Source organism: Ranitomeya variabilis, chromosome 2, assembly GCF_051348905.1.
Source record: "Ranitomeya variabilis isolate aRanVar5 chromosome 2, aRanVar5.hap1, whole genome shotgun sequence".
In the NCBI taxonomy this organism is placed as follows: Eukaryota; Metazoa; Chordata; class Amphibia; order Anura; family Dendrobatidae; genus Ranitomeya; species Ranitomeya variabilis.
The window spans coordinates 121,630,457-121,638,816 of record NC_135233.1 but is presented as its reverse complement, the minus strand read 5'-3'; positions in this window follow the sequence as shown (position 1 = coordinate 121,638,816).

Here is an 8,360-nt window from a genome sequence, read left to right as displayed (position 1 = left end):
GGTGAAATAAAAAAAAACGCTGGAGTGGTGCTTAAAGACAAGCTGTGTGCAGGTTTGATGCCCTCTCTTCCCTCACTTTCATTCTGCACTGCCTGCCATTCATGTCTTTAATATGAGCAATCAAGGGACATGTAGTGAGAGTTGGAGGAGCAGAACGAAGGAAGTGACAGGTTATTGACAAGATGTGAAAGTGCAGGCAGCCAGTGCAGAATGAAAGTTGGATAGGTGGGACAATAAACCTGCACACAGACTGTGATAAGCCTTGGTCAAGTGGTGGGTTTAATTACACAGCAGGATGAAAGCCATGTCTGTTATGATCCGGTGACCCCGGAGCCGCATGAGACTATCTCTGGAGTAGGTGGTACCTGTACTGACCGCAATCCTAATACTGACACCGCAACTAGAAGTAGCCGTGGGATGTACCTAACCAGGCCTAGACACCTCGACACAGCCGGAGGACTAAATACCCCTAAAGATGGAAATGGGAAATCCTATCTTGCCTCAGAGCAGAGCCCCAAAGGATAGGCAGCCCCCCACAAATATTGACTGTGAGTTTAAGAGGAAATACGTACACAGGCAGAAAAAACAGAGTTTAGCAAAAGAGGCCCTTCTAGCTAGATAGAAAGGATAGGACAGAGTTCTAAGCGGGCAGTAGTAAAACACTAGAAAATTCCACAGCAGAAAATACTATATACTACATCTAACTAAAGACATAGGATGTATATCTGCATCTCCAGAGAAACCAGCATGACAGAAAAATCCAAACAAGTCAAGCTGGACAAAAACACAATAGATTGCACTGCACAAAAAAGCACACTGCATGCGTGCTACAGAGAACCAAAACAAGGCACTTATCTTAGCTGAAATGACAGCAGGGCAGTGGAGCCAGACAGAGATGCAATCCCTCCAAGATACAATGGACAACTGGCAGGGATTGATGGATCCTACAAACCTAAATACCTAATAGAGCTGCAATAATTCTTTACTGTAAGAGCAGTGAGACTATGGAACTCTCTGCCGTATGATGTTGTAATGAGTGATTCATTAATTACATTTAAGAGGGGACTGGATACCTTTCTGGAAAAGTATAATGTTACAGGGTATATACACTAGATTCCTTGATAAGGCGTTGATCCAGGGAACTAGTCTGATTGCCGTATGTGGAGTCGGGAAGGAATTTTTTTCCCCATGGTGGAGTTACTCTTTGCCACATGGGTTTTTTTTGCCTTCCTCTGGATCAACATGTTAGGGCATGTTAGGTTAGGCTATGGGTTGAACTAGATGGACTTACAGTCTTCCTTCAACCTTAATAACTATGTAACTACGTAACTATAAGCAGAAACACCTGCCCTGGCCTATAATCCAGAGACCACTGCACTACCACTAACAACCACCGGACGGAGCCCAAGAGCAGAATTCACAACAGTACCCCCCCCCCCTTGAAGAGGGGTCACCGAACCCTCACCAAAGCCCCCAGGCCGATCAGGACGAGCCAGATGAAAGGCCCGAACCAAATCAGCAGCATGGACATCAGAGGCAAAAATCCAAGAATTATCCTCCTGGCCGTAACCTTTCCATTTGACAAGGTACTGAAGCTTCCGTCTCGAAAAACGAGAATCCAAAATCTTCTCAACCACATACTCCAACTCCCCATCAACCAACACAGGAGCCGGAGGATCAACAGAGGGAAGAACGGGCACCACATATTTCCGCAATAAAGATCTATGGAAAACATTATGGATAGCAAAAGATGCCGGAAGGGCCAAACAAAAAGACACAGGATTGATAATCTCAGAAATCCTATAAGGACCAATAAACCGAGGCTTAAACTTAGGGGAAGAAACCTTCATAGGAACATGACGAGAAGACAACCAGACCAAATCCCCAACCCGAAGCCGGGAACCAACACATCGACGACGATTAGCAAAACGTTGCGCCTCCTCCTGAGACAACACCAAATTGTCCACCACATGAGCCCAAATTTGCTGCAGCCTGTCCACCACAGAATCCACACCAGGACAATCAGAAGGCTCAACCTACCCTGAAGAAAAACGAGGATGAAAACCAAAATTACAAAAAAAGGCGAAACCAAGGTGGCCGAACTAGCCCGATTATTAAGGGCAAACTCGGCCAATGGCAAGAAAGCCACCCAATCATCCTGATCAGCAGACACGAAGCATCTCAAATAAGTTTCCAAAGTCTGGTTGGTTCGCTCGGTTTGGCCATTTGTCTGAGGATGAAATGCGGAAGAAAAAGACAAATCAATGCCCAGCCTAGCACAAAAGGCTCGCCAAAACCTAGAAACAAACTGGGAACCTCTGTCGGACACAATATTCTCCGGAATACGATGCAAACGAACCACATGCTGAAAAAACAATGGAACCAAATCAGAAGAGGAATGCAACTTAGGCAAAGGCACCAAATGAACCATCTTAGAAAACCGGTCACAAACCACCCAGATAACTGACATCCTCTGGGAAACCGGAATGTCTGAAATAAAATCCATAGAAATATGCGTCCAAGGCCTCTCAGGGACCGGCAAAGGCAAAAGCAACCCACTAGCGCGGGAACAACAAGGCTTAGCCTGCGCACAAGTCCCCCAGGACTGCACAAAAGAACGCACATCCCATGACAAAGAAAGCCACCAAAAAGACCTACCAACCAAATCTCTGGTACCAAAAATACCAGGATGACCAGCCAACACGGAACAATGAACCTCCGAAATCACCCTACTAGTCCATTTATCAGGAGCGAACAGTTGCCCCACTGGACAGCGGTCAGGTTTGTCAGCCTGAAATTCCTGAAGGACCCGTCGTAGATCAGGGGAGATGGCAGAAAGAACCACCCCTTCCTTTAGAATGCCGACCGATTCAAGGACCTCCGGAGAATCAGGCAAAAATCTCCTAGAGAGGGCATCAGCTTTAATATTCTTAGAACCTGGAAGATACGAGACCACGAAATCAAAACGGGAGAAAAACAAAGACCATCGAGCCTGTCTAGGATTCAGCCGCTTGGCAGACTCGAGGTAAATCAGATTTTTATGATCGGTCAAAACCACAATGCGATGCTTGGCTCCCTCAAGCCAATGTCGCCATTCCTCGAACGCCCACTTCATAGCCAACAATTCCCGATTGCCGACATCATAATTACGTTCAGCAGGCAAAAACCTTCGGGAAAAGAAGGCACATGGTTTCATCAAGGAACCATCAGAATTCCTCTGAGACAAAACGGCCCCTGCCCCAATCTCAGAAGCGTCAACCTCAACCTGAAATGGAAGAGAAACATCTGGCTGACGCAACACCGGAACAGAAGTAAATAGTCGTTTAAGCTCCTGAAAGGCAGAGACAGCCGCAGAGGACCAATTCGTCACATCAGCGCCCTTTTTCGTCAAATCGGTCAGGGGTTTAACCACACTGGAGAAGTTAGCAATGAAACGGCGATAAAAATTAGCAAAGCCCAAAAATTTCTGAAGACTCATGGACGTGGGCTGAATCCAATCATGAATGGCCTGAACCTTAACCGGATCCATCTCTATAGATGAGGGAGAAAAAATAAAGCCCAAAAAAGAAACCTTCTGCACTCCAAAAAGACACTTAGACCCCTTCACAAACAAAGCATTGTCACGAAGGATCTGAAAAACCATCCTGACCTGTTTCACATGAGACTCCCAATCATCGGAAAAAATCAAAATGTCATCCAAATATACAATCATAAATTTATCAAGATAATTCCGGAAGATATCATGCATGAAGGACTGAAAACAGATGGAGCATTAGAGAGCCCGAAGGGCATCACAAGGTATTCAAAATGTCCCTCGGGAGTATTAAACGCAGTTTTCCATTCGTCACCCTGCTTAATACGAATAAGATTATATGCCCCACGAAGGTCAATCTTAGTAAACCAACTAGCCCCCTTAATCCTAGCAAACAAATCAGAAAGCAAAGGCAAAGCGTATTGAAATTTGACCGTGATCTTATTCAAAAGGCGATAATCAATGCAAGGTCTCAAGGAGCCATCCTTCTTGGCAACAAAAAAAAAATCCCGCTCCCAATGGTGAAGACGATGGCCGAATATGCCCTTTCTCCAAAGACTCCTTAATATAACTCCGCATAGCGGTATGTTCAGGCACCGACAGGTTGAAAAGTCGGTCCTTAGGAAACTTACAACCTGGAATCAAGTCAATAGCACAATCACAGTCCCTATGCGGTGGAAGGGAACTGGACTTGGGCTCATTGAACACATCCTGAAAATCAGATAAGAACTCTGGAACTTCAGAAGGGGGGGAAGAGGAGATTGACATCAAAGGAACGTCACCATGAACTCCCTGACAACCCCAACTAGTCACAGACATAGATTTCCAATCCAACACCGGATTATGTACCTGCAACCATGGAAAACCCAGCACAATAGCATCATGCAAATTATGCAACACCAAAAAGCGACAATCCTCCCGATGGGCTGGCGCCATGCACATGGTCACCTGTGTCCAAAACTGGGGTTTATTTTTAGCCAAAGGTGTAGCATCAATGCCCCTTAAAGGAATAGGGTTTTCCAAAGACTGCAAGGGGAAACCACAACGTCTAGCGAATTCAAAGTCCATTAAATTCAAAGCGGCGCCAGAATCTACAAACGCCATGACAGAAAATGATGACAATGAGCAGATCAATGTCACAGATAACAGAAATTTAGCTCCAGACAGAATCCTATCGCACTGCATAGGCTCAGGTATCTGCTCTGAGGACAACGCCAAAGCGCGCACAACTCTGCGCTCACGCAGGCGCCGATCAATCTGAATGGCCAGAGACATAGAATTGCTCAGACCAATAGGCGTGGGAAACCCCACCATAACATCTTTAACAGATTCAGAAAGACCCTTTCTGAAAATTGCCGCCAAAGCATCATCATTCCATTTAGTCAGCACAGACCATTTTCTAAATTTCTGACAATACAATTCTGCCGCTTCTTGACCCTGAAACAGGGTCAACAAGGTCTTCTCAGCATGATCCACAGAATTAGGTTCATCATATAATAACCCTAGAGCCTGAAAGAAGGCTTCTACATTAAGCAAGGCAGGATTCCCAGATTCCAGGGAAAATGCCCAATCCTGATGATCGCCACGCAGCAGGGAGATGACTATTTTAACCTGCTGAATGGGATCACCAGAAGAACGAGGTTTCAGAGCAAAAAACAGTTTACAGTTATTTTTAAAACTCAAAAATTTAGACCTGTCCCCAAAAAATAACTCAGGAGTAGGAATCTTAGGCTCTAAAACCGGAGTCTGAACAATATAATCGGAAATACCCTGTACCCTAGCAGCTAGTTGGTCTACACGAGAAGCTAATCCCTGAACATCCATGCTAGCACACAGATCCTCAGTCACCCAGGGGAAAAGAGGGAAGGAAAGACAAAACAGACTACAGAAAAAAAAAATGGCTCAGGACTTTTCTTCCCTTCTTCTGAGATGCATTTACATTGTTGGCCAGTTGTACTGTTATGATCCGGTGACCCCGGAGCCCCATGAGACTATCTCTGGAGTAGGTGGTACCTGTACTGACCGCAATCCTAATACTGACACCGCAACTAGAAGTAGCCATGGGATGTACCTAACCAGGCCTAGACACCTCGACACAGCCGGAGGACTAAATACCCCTAAAGATGGAAATGGGAAATCCTATCTTGCCTCAGAGCAGAGCCCCAAAGGATAGGCAGCCCCCCACAAATATTGACTGTGAGTTTAAGAGGAAATACGTACACAGGCAGAAAAAACAGAGTTTAGCAAAAGAGGCCCTTCTAGCTAGATAGAAAGGATAGGACAGAGTTCTAAGCGGTCAGTAGTAAAACACTAGAAAATTCCACAGCAGAAAATACTATATACTACATCTAACTAAAGACATAGGATGTATATCTGCATCTCCAGAGAAACCAGCATGACAGAAAAATCCAAACAAGTCAAGCTGGACAAAAACACAATAGATTGCACTGCACAAAAAAGCACACTGCATGCGTGCTACAGAGAACCAAAACAAGGCACTTATCTTAGCTGAAATGACAGCAGGGCAGTGGAGCCAGACAGAGATGCAATCCCTCCAAGATACAATGGACAACTGGCAAGGATTGATGGATCCTACAAACCTAAATACCTAATAGAGCTGCAATTAGCAGAAACACCTGCCCTGGCCTATAATCCAGAGACCACTGCACTACCACTAACAACCACCGGAGGGAGCCCAAGAGCAGAATTCACAACACATGTCCCTCTCCCTCAACTCTGATGTAGCATCCTAGAAGGGAGGTGGAGCACTCGGGAGATGCAGAAGTTCTGAGATGTGAAGTTTCAGTGAGAATTAGTAAAATCACTTGAAGTTACATATAAAAACAGGCAGAGGAATGAGCCTTCATAGTTTTAGTTTTGAAAATCTCCAGTGCTATTGAGATGATTCTGCTGACTCTGTCCCAGTCTCTACAGTAAAGTTGAAAGATGAGCTGTAGAAGTTAGTTAACATCAATCTCTTGTGTTTGGCCAACATGAAAACTAGACTATTTCTGGATTCTTTTATGAAGAGAAAAATCTCAATGTTCATAATCAAAATGTTTTCAAAATATGTTTTAATACAATCTCGATTCATGATGGTTATGCGGTAGCTCAATATGCAAATTGCATCTTCAGAGAGAAAGAGGACTTGAACTCTAGTGCCAATAATTGGAAAGTTAATATCAACCCTTAAACGAGCCTTACCATATGACTTCGGATAAAAGCCAAACCAGAATCCTAAATCGTGTGGCACGGCTGGTTAAAGGATTGCTATTGACTTTTAGGATTGCTACTTCCAATAGGTGGCACTAAATTACAAGTCCTCTTTCGCTGTGAAGAGGTCATTTGAATTTTTAATTTCCCAGAGGAGCATTGCATGGCGTATAAAGAAACATTACTCCTAAGATCACAGGAGCTCAAAGCATTTATTTCTCTTGCAGTCTTGCACCAATCTTGCTTATATCATCTGCATTGTGTGAAGTATAGACTTTGTACAGTAATCTTATACGGGAAAAAATTATCTGCATCGTAGAAGCTCAATAAAGCTTTTGAGGAAATGTCGTGCCAAAAGCTTGTCAACTGTTTCCAATAATAATAGGCAGCACTGTAAGTGGAGCCCTGGATAGTAATACAGGCTATAAAGTTTTATCAATACAAGATAAGCAGTCCAATGTATTAATAAAAACACTCTACTTTTTATGTAGATGAAAGCAATACATGTATGATAAAGTGGGGACTTTGTTAGGTGGACATCAGGAAGCTAATTAGAAACCAGCAACAATTTGACAAATTTTTTTTTTGATTAGAAATATGCAGCGGCTTAGCTGACCTAAAGTAGAATTATAAATTAAGTAAAAGCAGAAAACACCAGACAAATAGATTGGTGTGCACACCTGATTCAATATCCAGACGGTGACAGTATAAAACATATAGCTTTATTAGAACACTTGGACATACAAAACCACAAACACATAAAAACAATTAAAACATGTATACAACATGATAGTCAACCAACACCTCTGAATATTAAACAGGAAGCAAAAACCCTGTTAGGCTTCACAGATGTATGTTACACCAGCAAGTATCAATTAACAATCAATAATAAAATATAGCAAGGTCAAAGAATGGTATGCAAAGTCTATCTTAAGGATAGAAAAATGCGGGGAGCTCCCTACCGAGGATAATCCATACCATCTACAGTTAGTTGCATGGTTCAATCCAATACAAACCATAACCTGTAGATATAGTTAGTGTAACCCAGATTGACCCCTATACCAATATGATAAATATATGCAGATTATGTACAGAATTGCATGGTGTGGAGTTTACAATCCAAAAATCTGGATAAAAAATAATATTCAAAAAATGTCAAGACCTGTTAAATAATAACAACAAGGAAGGAGGCCAAAGACCTTGATGGAAATGAGCCAGTGGGCTGGAAGGGAATATCCACAGGCATATCTACCTGATAGCACACGGAAGACGCCGGTATGCTGCCATAATGGGCAGTCAGATCAAAGGGGGTGCGGGGAAGAGCCCATGCGTATAGTTCAAGACAGCTTCATCAGGGAAAGTAATTAGAAACCAGCGACAATTTGACAATTTTTGGTATTAGAGAGACCTGATTAGAAATATGCAGCAGCTTAGCTGATCTAGAGTAGCATTATAAATTAGGATTATCAATCAGGTGAGTAAAAGATTCCCTCATGTATTCATGTTGTTTATATTTTAGACCTTCTGGTGCAAAATTTTGATAGACTTGCATCCAGGTAAATCAATCATTATCGTAAGGCCAGGTTCACACTCTGCTTGGACACAATAGTGTTCA